Source organism: Dendrobates tinctorius, unplaced genomic scaffold, assembly GCF_039654945.1.
Source record: "Dendrobates tinctorius isolate UK_male_01 unplaced genomic scaffold, ASM3965494v1 ptg000196l, whole genome shotgun sequence".
Lineage (NCBI taxonomy): Eukaryota > Metazoa > Chordata > Amphibia > Anura > Dendrobatidae > Dendrobates > Dendrobates tinctorius.
This window is the reverse complement of record NW_027361863.1, coordinates 28553138-28567076: the sequence shown is the minus strand read 5'-3', so window position 1 is coordinate 28567076 and position 13939 is coordinate 28553138. Positions and strand designations below refer to the sequence as shown.

Genomic DNA, 13939 nt, shown 5'->3' with positions numbered 1-13939 from the left:
CGTGGGGGGTTCCTACGATGCCCTAGACCCCTCGATCACAGCCGGAGAATTAAATAGGCCTAAAGAAGGAAAGGGGAAATCTAAACTGCCCCAGAGCAGACCCCAAAGCAATAGGCAGCCCCCAACATATAATGATGGTGAAGCAAGATGAAAATACTAACACAGACAGAAAGACAGACTGAGCAAAGACGGGGCCCAAAACCACCTAGATAGGAAAGGACGGGAAGGCTGCTGTCTGCAATCTGCCAAAACCCTATCAAAGACATAAGCCAACAAGCTGATATGAAAAAGGCCCTGAAGCAGCTAGGCTTCAAAAACTAAATCAGCACTCAGGTATTTTCAGAAGACAGAGCTAAAGGAATTCAGCACACCCCAGCAGGGAATGGCAGAAATCCAGAAAAGCAAAACAAAGTCAAAGCACCAATGCAAAAAGCCGAGCAGCAAACTTAGCTTTAGAGGAGCAGGAATTCAGACTGGTCTCCAAGGATCCCACAGAGAAATCACCCGCAGTGCAGGAGGGCGTCGGCAGCCTTATATCCAGTTAGTAACTCCACTCAGCCAGTCATCATCATCAGCCTCAGGTGTTTGATAATCAGGCTCACTACCTTTCTTTACCAGAAGAGGGAGTTCCTCGGGCCTCAGTAGTGAAGGGGAAAATGAACTCACAACAGTACCTCCCCCTTGAGGAGGGGTCACCGAACCCTCAACTACGCCACCAGGGCGATCAGGGTGAGCCCGATGAAAGGCACGCACCAATCTTTTGGCATGAATATCAGCGGCAGAGACCCAGGAATTATCCTCCTGACCATAACCCTTCCACTTAACCAAATACTGGAGTCTCCGTCTAGCCAGACGGGAATCCAGTACTTTCTCTACCTCATATTCCATGTTACCTTCAACCAATACAGGGTCTGGAGGTGCCACCCCCGGAACAACAGGTTCAACAAACCTCTTCAACAAAGATTTATGGAACACATTATGGATTTTAAATGTGACAGGAAGAGCCAAACGAAAAGAGACCGGATTAATAATCTCCACAATCTTGTAAGGTCCAATAAATCTAGGCTTAAACTTAGGAGAAGCCACCTTCATAGCAATATTTTTTGATGATAACCACACCATATCACCAGCCTTAAACTGGGGACCAATGGTCCTATGTCGGTTGGAAAACCGCTGGGCCTTTTCCTGGGAGAGAGATAACTTATCCACCACTTGGTCCCAGATCTGGTGCATTCTCTCCACCACAGTGTCAACACATGGGCAGGCAGAGGGCTCCACCTGCCCTGAAGAAAATCGAGGATGAAACCCAAAGTTACAAAAAAAAAGGTGACATCAAAGTGGCAGAACTAGCTCTATTATTTAAAGCAAATTCGGCCAAGGGCAAAAATGAAACCCAATCATCCTGATCAGCAGAAATAAAACATCTCAAATATGACTCCAAGGTCTGGTTTGTTCTCTCTGTCTGCCCATTGGTCTGAGGGTGAAAAGCAGAGGAGAAGGACAACTGAATTCCCAGCCTGGAACAGAAAATTCTCCAAAATCTAGACACAAACTGGACTCCTCTGTCAGATACAATGTTCTCGGGATTCCCGTGCAAACGAACCACCTGTTGTAAAAACAGGGGCACCAACTCAGAGGAAGATGGCAACTTAGGGAGTGGTACAAGATGAACCATCTTAGAGAACCTATCACAAATAACAGTCATTCTTTGAGAGACAGGCATATCAGAGATGAAATCCATTGAAATATGGGTCCATGGCCTCTTGGGGACAGGCAAAGGCATCAACAACCCACTAGAGCGAGAACACGATTTAGACCGGGAGCACGTCCCACAGGACTGCACAAAATTCCTGACATCACGAGACAAGGAGGGCCACCAAAAAAACCGACTCACCAGATCTCTAGTACCAAAAATACCTGGATGACCAGCCAAAGAAGAGCAATGAACTTCAGACATCACTCTCTTCTTCCACTGGTCAGGAATATACAACTTTCCACTGGGACAATGCTCAGGTTTGTCCTCCTGGAACTCTTCCAGAGCACGTCTCAAATCGGGCGAGATGGCAGAAAGAACTACCCCTTCGCCTAAGATGGTAGCAGGCTTGGTCACCACAGGAGAATCAGCAAAGAAGCTCCTAGAGAGGGCGTCTGCCTTGACATTCTTCGTTCCAGGAAGAAAAGAAACCACAAAATCAAAACGTGTAAAAAAACAAGGCCAACCTAGCCTGTCTAGGGTTCAACGCTTAGTCGACTCTAGGTAAATCAAATTCTTGTGGTCAGTGAGGACCACGACTTGATGCTTAGCTCCCTCCAACCAATGTCTCCACTCCTCAAATGCCCATTTCATGGCCAACAGTTCCCTATTCCCCACATCATAGTTACGTTCAGGTGGAGAGAACTTTCGGGAAAAGAAAGCACAGGGATTAATTTTAGATGTTTGGGACAACACCGCTCCTGCACCAATCTCAGAAGCATCCACCTCTACCTGGAATGGAAGTGAGACATCAGGTTGCCGCAAAACCGGGGCGGAGGTGAATCTTCGCTTCAGCTCCTGAAAGGAAGAAACAGCCTCCGGAGACCAATTTAACACATCAGCACCCTTCTTAGTCAAATCAGTCAATGGCTTGGCAATACTAGAAAATTTTGCTATAAATTTCCGATAAAAATTAGCAAAACCCAAAAACTTCTGGAGGGCCTTCAAAGAAGTGGGCTGAACCCAATCGTAAATGGCCTGTACCTTGGCCGGGTCCATTTCAATAGTTGACGGGGACAAAATAAATCCCAAAAAAGAAATCCTCTGTACTCCAAAAAGGCATTTAGATCCTTTGACATACAGGGAATTCTCCCTCAAGATCCGGAACACAGTCCGAATATGTTCCACATGAGAATCCCAATCCTTGGAGAAGATCAAAATATCATCCAGATAGATAATCAAAAATTTATCGACAAAATCTCGGAAAATATCGTTCATGAAGCATTGGAAGACAGAAGGGGCATTAGTGAGCCCAAAAGGCATCACCAGGTACTCAAAATGTCCCTCCGGAGTATTAAACGCCGTCTTCCATTCATCTCCATGCTTAATGCGAATAAAATTATACGCCCCCCTGAGGTCAAGCTTGGTAAACCAGCAAGCACCTTTAACTCTGGAGAATAGAGCAGAAATCAGGGGTAACGGATACTGATATTTAACAGTAATTTTGTTGAGGGCACGATAATCAATACAAGGTCTTAATGATCCATCCTTTTTGGCTACAAAAAAAAAACCGGCACCTATGGGTGACGAGGATGGTCTAATATGACCCTTCTCCAACGCCTCCTTAATATAGGATCGCATAGCCTCGTGCTCGGGTACAGATAAATTGAAGAGCCGACCTTTGGGGAATTTACACCCCGGGCTCAGTTCAATTGCACAGTCATAACTCCTATGAGGAGGCAGAGACGCAGACTCATTCTCACTAAATACATCATAAAAGTCCGCCAAATAATCAGGAACATCATGCGACTGAGGAGAGGTGGAAAACACCGGAGCCTCACTAAAGGCACACCGACAACCCCAACTCACCACAGACACAGATTTCCAATCCAAAACTGGATTATGAATTTGTAACCAGGGAAACCCTAGAACAATAGTATCATGCAGATTATGCAACACCAAAAATCTGCAATTTTCTTGATGGTCTGGGGCGACCCGCATTACCACCTGGGTCCAAAACTGAGGTTTATTTTTAGCCAAAGGAGTAGCATCAATCCCCCTCAAAGGGATAGGCGTCTGCAGAGGTGTCATCGGAAATCCACAACGTTTAGCAAAATCCAAGTCCATTAGGTTTAGGGCTGCTCTCGAATCCACAAAAGCCTTGGCGGAAAATGTGGACAGGGAGCAGATCAGAGTAATAACCAGAAGAAACTTAGGTTGAACACCACCAACAGAAAACGTGTGTGCAAAACGTTTCTCTCGTTTAGGACAGACAGAAATAATATGCGAGGCATCTCCACAGAAAAAACACAACTTATTACGCCTTCTGAACTCCTGACGCTGCTCTCTGGAAAAAACTCTATCACATTGCATAGGTTCAGACATTTGTTCAACAGGTGGCAACACCTCTCATGCAGCTTTGCGTTCGCGCAAACGCCGATCAACCTGAATGGCTAATGACATGGAATCGTCAAGACCAGAGGGAACAGGAAATCCCACCATAGTATCTTTTACGGCTTCTGACAACCCCTTCCGAAAGAGAGCAGCCAAGGCATTATCATTCCAGGTAGTAAGTACTGCCCACTTTCGGAATTTTTGACAGTACAATTCTGCAGAATCACGACCCTGGCTCAATGCCAGCAGGGTCTTTTCAGCCTGATCAATGGCATTAGGTTCGTCATACAACAACCCCAAGGCCTGAAAAAATGCGTTCACATTAGTCAGAATAGGATCATCTGGTTTCAAAGAAAACGCCCAATCCTGGGGATGGCCACGCAGCAAAGAGATGACAATTTTAACCTGCTGCGCGGAGCTCCCTGACGAGTTAGGCTTCAAGGCAAAAAATAATTTACAATTATTTTTGAAATTCAAAAATTTAGACCGATCCCCAAAAAATACATCAGGTGTAGGAATCTTTGGTTCAGCAGCATGTGAATGAGCAAGGTAGGCGGAAATTCCCCGCACTTCCGCAGCGAGCTGCTCCACACGATCAGACAATTGCTTTATCTCCGTTGACAGAAAAAAAAATTCCCCCTACGGCCTCAGAGATGTAGAGAATCATAGAATCATAGAATCATAGAATCGTAGAGTTGGAAGGGACCTCCTGGGCCATCTGGTCCAACCCCCTGCTCAAAGCAGGATTCGCTAAATCATCCCAGTCAGATGTCTGTCCAGCCTCTGTTTGAAGACTTCCATTGAAGGAGAACTCACCACTTCTCGTGGCAGCCTGTTCCACTCATTGATCACTCTAACTGTCAAAAAGTTTTTTCTAATATCTAATCTGTGTTTCCTCCCATTCAGTTTCATCCCATTGCTTCTAGTCTTTCCTTGTGCAAATGAGAATAAAGTTGATCCTTCTACAATGTGACAGCCCTTTAGATATTTGTAGACAGCTATTAAGTCTCCTCTCAGTCTTCTCTTTTGCAAACTAAACATTCCCAAATCCTGCAACCTTTCCTCATAAGACAGGGTTTGCAGACCGGTCACCATTCTGGTCGCTCTTTTCTGAACTTGCTCCAGTTTGTTGATGTCTTTTTTAAAATGTGGTGCCCAAAACTGGACACAATATTCCAGATGAGGTCTGACCAAAGAGGAGTAGAGGGAAATAATGACTTCACGTGATCTAGACTGTATGCTTCTGTTAATACATCCTAGAATTGCATTTGCCTTTTTTGCTGCTGCATCACACTGTTGACTCATATTCAGTCTGTGATCTATTAGTATACCCAAGTCTTTTTCACATGTGCTGTCACTTAGCCCTATTCCTCCCATTCTATATATGCTTTTTCCATTTTTATTGCCCAGATGTAGCACTTTGCATTTCTCCCTGTTAAAAACCATTCTGTTAGTTGCTGCCCACTTCTCCAGTTTATTTAAATCTTTTTGAATCCTCTCTCTCTCTTCTCTAGTATTAGCTATCCCTCCTAGCTTTGTGTCATCAGCAAATTTAATCAGTTTACCCTCAATTCCTTCATCTAAATCGTTGATAAAGATGTTGAACAATACAGGGCCCAGGACAGAGCCCTGTGGTACCCCACTTGAGACATTCTTCCAACTGGATGTGCAGCCATTTACGACCACTCTTTGGGTCCGATCACTAAGCCAGTTATGAATCCACCTAACAGTTGCCTTGTCCATTCCATACTTAATCATTTTTTCAATAAGGATTGTATGAGAGACTTTGTCAAATGCTTTGCTGAAGTCAAGATATACTATATCTACAGCATTTCCTTGATCTACCCAATCAGTGATACCGTCATAGAAGGAAATTAAGTTAGTCTGACATGACTTATTAGTTACAAACCCATGCTGACTCTGTTTGATCACTTCATTCTTATCCAGGTATTGACATACATGTTGTTTAATAATTTGTTCAAAGATCTTTCCTGGTATAGAAGTCAGACTCACCGGCCTATAGTTACCTGGGTCCACCTTCTTCCCCTTTTTGAAGATAGGAACAACATTTGCTCTTCTCCAGTCTTCTGGCACTTCTCCTGTTCTCCAAGAATTTTCAAAGATTATAGAGAGGGGTTCAAAAATTTCTTCTGCTATCTCCTTCAGTACTCTGGGGTGTAATTCATCTGGACCTGGAGACTTGAATTCATTTAGGTTAGCTAAGTGTTTCCTCACTATCTTTCTGTTTATAGATATCCTGGATTCTTCTATTCCCTTAATAGGACAGTGAATAACAGTTGATGTTACATTTCCTTTCTGAGAGAAAACAGATGCAAAATAGGAATTTAAAAGTTCAGCCTTCTCAACATCCTGTCTTACCATTTCATCATTTTCATCCTGTAAAAATCCTATAGCATCTTTGACTTTTCTTTTACTTTTGACATATCCCCAAAATCCTTTATTATTGCTTTTGACATCTCTTGCAAGCCTCAATTCATTTTCAGCTTTAGATAATCTGATTTGTGTCCTGCAGGTTCTGCAGACAGCATTATATTCTTCTTTAGATATGCCTCCCTCTTTCCATTTTATAAACATTTTTTTCTTCCTTTTTAGCATGTGCTTAAGTTCTGTGTTCATCCATCCTGGTTTCCTTAAATGCTTCCTATTCTTCCCTCTTTTCGGAATTAACAACTGTGCTTTGAGAATTTCATTTTTCAAGATTTCCCATCCTTCCTGGACATTTTTGTCTTTAAGGATATCCAGCCATTGGATCCCTCCAATTCTCTTTCTGAATCCCTTAAAATCTGCCTTTCTGAAATCTAACCTTGACGTCTGAGTCTTCACAGGTCTTCCGCCTCTAGTTATCCAAAATTCTAAAATAGCATGGTCGCTACCTCCTAGGGTTCCAGCCACTTTTACCTCCTCAACCATTTCCTCCCTGTTTATAAGGATTAGATCCAAGGTAGCAGTTCCCCTTGTTTTCTCCCTTACCTTTTGGAAGATAAAGTTGTCAGCAAGAGAGGATAAGAATTTCCTTGACCTGTTAGTTTTGCCTGAGAGAGATTCCCAACAAATGTCTGGATAGTTGAAATCTCCCATGACAACTATGTCATATTTTTTGGAGAACTTGGCCATTTGATGCATAAAGAGTTCATCCATAGCTTCAGCTTGCACAGGCGGCCTGTAGTAAATGCCTACAATGGTGTCCTTTCCGTTGTTCTGTCCTTGTATTCTTACCCAAACAGTTTCCACAGAACTCCCAGTCTCTGAAGCTTCAATCTCTGTGCAGATATACGCGTTTCTAACATACAATGCGACACCCCCTCCTCGTTTATCAAGTCTGTTTCTTGCAAATAAGTTGTATCCTTCTAGTCTTGTATTCCAATCATGTGTATTGTCCCACCAAGTTTCAGTGATTCCAATGACATCATATTTCTTTTCCTGTGTTAGTAGTTCCAATTCTCCTTGTTTGTTGCCCATGCTTTGTGCATTAGTATAGAAACATTTTAGTTTGTGATTGGTTTCTCTTTCTCCAAAATTTGTATTAATTAGATTCTTTCGTCTTTGTTCTTCCTTTCCACTTCTAATAGCAGAGTTCTCAATAGCATTTGTCAGGTGTATGGCTTTTTCTGGTCTTTTGCTTCCCTTCCCATGTTGTTCTAGTTTAAAGCTCTCCTTACAAGTGTAGCAAGGCGACTTCCAAATACATGCTTTCCAGTCTTCGTAAGGTGCACCCCATCTCTAGCAAGTAGTCCATCGTATAAGTAGTTCACTCCGTGATCCAGAAATCCAAATCGTTGCTGACGGCACCATCGACGTAGCCAGTTGTTCACCTGCAGAATCTTATTCCACCTCCTTGTTCCATGGCCATCCACTGGGAGGATGGAAGAGAAGACCACCTGCGCTCCCAGTTCTTTCACTTTCTTGCCTAAGTCTTCAAAGTCTCTGCAGATGGTTTCCAGGTCGTTTCTTGCAGTGTCATTTGTCCCCACATGTAGTAGCAGGAATGGGTAGTCATCTGTAGGTCTGAAGAGTCCTGATATCCGGTCAGACACATCTTTAATTTTTGCACCTGGAAGACAGCACATTTCTCTTGAAGTTATATCCGGTCTGCAGATAGCGGCCTCAGTTCCTCTCAACAGGGAATCCCCCATGACCACCACTCTCCGTTTCTTCTTCACAACATTTTTCTTTCTCCATCCAGGAGGACTCTGAAGGCGTACAAGGTTGCTGCTTGTTAGCAAAGTCTTATCCTGATGTATTTCTTCATTGTTTTCCTGCGTGAGAGCCTGGTACTGGTTTCTAAGCAGTATGGGTGCTGACTGCCTCCTGATCCTCCTGCTTCTCTGGGTCACATGTCTCCATTTCTCTGTTTCTTCAGGTGCACTTCGAATTTCTTCTCTTTCTGTAACATGAAGAGATAATTCTGCTCTGTCCAAGAACTCTTCACCTTCCTTAATGATCTTCAACGTAGCTAACCTCTCTTCGAGATTTTGCAACTTTTCCTCCAACAGGGACACAAGCTTGCATTTGTGGCATGTGAAGTTTGGCTTTTCCACTGGTAAGTCTGTGAACATGTAGCAAGAAATGCAGCTCACCAAATGGCTCCTGGCCTCTTCCATCTTAAGATTTCTTAAAAACGATGAAAGATGAGCCCAAATTCGCGCGCCGAAAGGCACGCGGTTTTTCCGATTTCAGCTGCAACGGCCAAAACCCAGTGATCGTTGAGCTCGCGGAGACTCTTCACTTATCCCAGAAGGCACTGGGAATATGCAAATGATCTCCTCAAGACTCTTCCCCTGGTTTTCCGATTTCCTCTTTTCAGCTGCAACGGCCAAAACCCAGTGATCGTTGAGCTCGCGGAGACTCTTCACTTATCCCAGAAGGCACTGGGAATATGCAAATGATCTCCTCAAGACTCTTCCCCTGGTTTTCCGATTTCCTCTTTTCAGCTGCAACGGCCAAAACCCAGTGATCGTTGAGCTCGCGGAGACTCTTCACTTATCCCAGAAGGCACTGGGAATATGCAAATGATCTCCTCAAGACTCTTCCCCTGGTTTTCCGATTTCCTCTTTTCAGCTGCAACGGCCAAAACCCAGTGATCGTTGAGCTCGCGGAGACTCTTCACTTATCCCAGAAGGCACTGGGAATATGCAAATGATCTCCTCAAGACTCTTCCCCTGGTTTTAGAGGAAAAAATATACACTTTTTTTTTTTTTTTTTCTCTTCTCAATTCTTTCCTGCTATTGAGTACCCTAGGATCTGCGGTATGGCAGGTGATTCTGTTATGAATGAGTCACCGTAGGAGGCAAAAACAGAAATACAAGCTAAGTCCAGAAAACCAGAGAAGTTGGCATCTATCAGATTGCAGACCCCTGAACCTATCAACACAACTAGCAGTAGCCGTGGGGGGTTCCTACGATGCCTTAGACCCCTCGATCACAGCCGGAGAATTTAATAGGCCTAAAGAAGGAAAGGGGAAATCTAAACTGCCCCAGAGCAGACCCCAAAGCAATAGGCAGCCCCCAACATATAATGATGGTGAAGCAAGATGAAAATACTAACACAGACAGAAAGACAGACTGAGCAAAGATGGGGCCCAAAACTACCTAGATAGGAAAGGACAGGAAGGCTGCTGTCTGCAATCTGCCAAAACCCTATCAAAGACATAAGCCAACAAGCTGATATGAAAAAGGCCCTGAAGCAGCTAGGCTTCAAAAACTAAATCAGCACTCAGGTATTTTCAGAAGACAGAGCTAAAGGAATTCAGCACACCCCAGCAGGGAATGGCAGAAATCCAGAAAAACAAAGCAAAACAAAGTCAAAGCACCAATGCAAAAAGCCGAGCAGCAAACTTAGCTTTAGAGGATTTCTCAAATAACAAGGCCTATATAAAGCTTCCTATAATATACTACAATCCAAGAGAAAGAGGAAGTATGAAAAACATGCAGTAAGCTAAAAACAGCATTTATTAAGTCATATAAAATACATACTCATTGTATGGATCACAAAAGGTATACATAGATACAATGTGCACAATGGAACCACCAGCAGATGTATCACATAGACAAAAGTATAGGGAAAGTGTTACTATTGTATGATTTTATTTTGGTGCACTGAATGATTATTTGAAAAACAATACTGACAGTATAAAATGTATAGTTACATAAATGCACCCTTCTTAAATATGTAAATACTGAACAAAATCCCCAATAACAAAATTTATCATGTGATATGAGATAATTATAAAAGGATGAGCTGTCAGGTAGCATATGTAGATAATAAGCCACCAGCTAAATCCTCCCAGACTAGCTAGTGCATAGCAGAACTAAAGAAGGCTGACAATATGTAAGAGAATTGTATGTCCATCTTGATCCAAAAAGTGCTAAGTGCAAACTGCAATAAGGTAAAGGTATTATATAGCCTAGTGGAAATGCATGGAAAACGAATCACAAAGTCAGAAAGCCTCCTACCATGGGAAGAACATATCGCTATGTGGAAAAGTGCAACTGCACAGCTGAAATAATTAAATATGCATAGCAGCTCAATGTGAATACCTGACCTGTAGGTGGCAGCCGTTCCCCGACGCGCGTTTCGCGTGAGTTTCTTCAATAGGGGGTAATTGACACCCCTGCAATTCTGTCAGATAATACTCAGTTTCTTCCTGAAAATGATTGCAAACACAAATTCTTTGGTATTATTATCTTCATTTAATTTGTCTTAAATGAAAAAACACAAAAGAGAATGAAGCAAAAAGCAAAACATTGATCATTTCACACAAAGCTCCAAAAATGGGCCACACAAAAGTATTGGCACCCTCAGCCTAATACTTGGTTCCACAACCTTTAGCCAAAATAACTGCGACCAACCACTTCCGGTAACCATCAATGAGTTTCTTACAATGCTCTGCTGGAATTTTAGACCATTCTTCTTTGGCAAACTGCTCCAGGTCCCTGATATTAGAAGGGTGCCTTCTCCAAACTGCCATTTTTAGATCTCTCCACGGGTGTTCTATGGGATTCAGGTCTGGACTCATTGCTGGCCACCTTAGAAGTCTCCAGTGCTTTCTCTCAAACCATTTTCTAGTGCTTTTTGAAGTGTGTTTTGGGTCATTGTCCTGCTGGAAGACCCATGACCTCTGAGGGAGACCCAGCTTTCTCACACTGGTCCCTACATTATGATGCAAAATTTGTTGGTAGTCTTCAGACTTCATAATGCCATGCACACGGTCAAGCAGTCCAGTGCCAGAGGCAGCAAAGCAACCCCAAAACATCAGGGAACCTCCGCCATGTTTGACTGTAAGGACCGTGTTCTTTTCTTTGAATGCCTCTTTTTTTCTCCTGTAAACTCTATGTTGATGCCTTTGCACAAAAAGCTCTACTTTTGTCTCATCTGACCAGAGAACATTCTTCCAAAACGTTTTAGGCTTTTTCAGGTAAGTTTTGGCAAACTCCAGCCTGGCTTTTTTATGTCTCGGTGTAAGAAGTGGGGTCTTCCTGGGTCTCCTACCATACAGTCCCTTTTCATTGAGACGCCGACGGATAGTACGGGTTGACACTGTTGTACCCTCGGACTGCAGGGCAGCTTGAACTTGTTTGGATGTTAGTCGAGGTTCTTTATCCAACATCCGCACAATCTTGCGTTGAAATCTCTTGTCAATTTTTCTTTTCCGTCCACATCTAGGGAGGTTAGCCACAGTGCCATGGGCTTTACACTTCTTGATGACACTGCGCACGGTAGACACAGGAACATTCAGGTCTTTGGAGATGGACTTGTATCCTTGAGATTGCTCATGCTTCCTCACAATTTGGTTTCTCAAGTCCTCAGACAGTTCTTTGGTCTTCTTTCTTTTCTCCATGCTCAATGTGGTACACACAAGGACACAGGACAGAGGTTGAGTCAACTTTAATCCATGTCAACTGGCTGCAAGTGTGATTTAGTTATGGCCAACACCTGTTAGGTGCCACAGGTAAGTTACAGGTGCTGTTAATTACACAAATTAGAGAAGCATCACGATTTTTCGAACAGTGCCAATACTTTTGTCCACCCTCTTTTTTATATTTGGTGTGGAATTATATCCAATTTGGCTTTAGGACAATTCTTTTTGTGTTTTTTCATTTAAGACAAATTAAATGAAGATAATAATAACAAAGAATTTGTGTTTGCAATCATTTTCAGGAAGAAACGGAGTATTATCTGACAGAATTGCAGGGGTGTCAATACTTTTGGCCACAACTGTACATTGCAACGAACCGTCAGGACGGGGGCCATGTGCTGTAGATGTTCAGCTCCTGGAGGATTGTCCACACAGAATACAATTGTAACAAACCTTCTGCTGTGAGATACATCCTTTTGGCTCTGCATTGTGTGTACATTAAGATATCTCTATTCTAGAGCTTCCTTGTAATTCACAGCTGGTGAAATCTTCCTGTGATGCCTCAGCGCGGTCATTGTGCCACCGCCACGTGTCGGATATTGTGACACCGCTGCGCACTCGGCTCGTAGCTGCGCTCACTTTCTGCACCGACACACAGACAAAAAAACTAAAAATGTGGCTGAAAGTCGCCGCTCTGGTGGTTCCACGTTTGACCTCTTGTAGGGTAAAACTTTCCTGGTTTGTAGTGAAACCCGCTGCAGAGAAAAAAAATGCTGAAATCTCAGGTCGCATTCAGGGTTAACCCCTTCCCTGCCGCTGCTGAAGGGGGAAATATGCTGGGAATGTGGCAGGACAGATAACAGTGCATGATGTCCTCCCGAAATGATGAGCGCCTCTCCCCCTGGTTGTGGCCAGCCCTCGGGCGGTTCTTGGTTAGATCTCTATTCAGGAAAGCTGGATTCAAATAATATGGCCGCCATAAGAGCCGCTGTTCCCCGGCTCGCTAAAGCAATGGAAGGAATTTCGTCCAGATCCCATATCACCATCTTAGTTTGTGGAAAGTTGGGCGATAACCCAGTGGCATTTGTCGTGGTTGTCGGTTGTCACACAGATACAACTGGATTTTATTACAGTATGGACTTTTTATGTCAAGAACTTTAAAGGGACATTCTGGGTAAAAGTGATCCATTGTGTCCTACCTGATGTGGCCCCTCACTGGGCTGAGCATGACACAGGCATCCGATCCGTCACACCCGCCGTCTTAGGCCTCGTGCACACAGTGTTTTGAGGCAGTCAAAAAAAAAACAAAAGTGACTTGTGGGATAGAAAGTCCAAACTCATGAAATTAATACAATATAAAATATTTGATATCCTGTAATGTCGTAGCTCGTGGGTAGAAATACTCAACCAAAGAAAGCCGGGAAATAATTCTAATGTGTGAATGTGAAGTGTAGAGACCACCTTTGTAGTGCGTGTCTGGAATGAACCCCAAACTTTACATTTGGGGTTAGCTCATCTGTTGTAGTCACCCATCTCTTCTAGAATCCTGAATGGCATCTGCCCTGCTGTTATGAAGTGATATATTCCTGCCACCCTATCATATCAGGGCAGATTTTTCATGCAGGGTAAAGGGAAAGCTGGGTAGCTGTTACAAGGACGATACTAGTTGTCACCCAGCTTTCCTAGATTACCTGATTTGGACTAACGACGAGATCTCAGGTTCTTCTTGACCGGTTGTTGTGAAAACACCCGTTTCCCTTTCTGTGGGAGATCCGTTGCCCGATGTCACCTGTTTGGGCGCAGGCTCTTTCTGTTGTAAGCAACTAATGGCGATTGCGACATCGCAGATCACACGCCTGTGCTTTCCCCTCCGAACACAATGACTGGTGCAGTCACCAGAGCCAAGCTCGGCCCCAACTGGGAAACATTGCAAAGTTTTCAGAACTTACTGGGACTCGGAGTATTATATAATATCT

The 13939-nt window shown here is 43.5% G+C and overlaps 1 protein-coding gene across 1 annotated transcript in view; it reads right to left on the bottom strand.

The window, feature by feature from the left end:
- The window catches only part of ADD3 (adducin 3), an 80747-nt gene extending 67072 nt beyond the window's left edge, over positions 1-13675 (bottom strand). The window contains exon 1 of the mRNA XM_073553092.1: positions 13655-13675. The gene's annotated coding sequence lies outside the window, so the exon portion shown is untranslated. The remainder of the gene's footprint in view (positions 1-13654) is intronic.
- Positions 13676-13939: the final 264 nt, after the last annotated feature.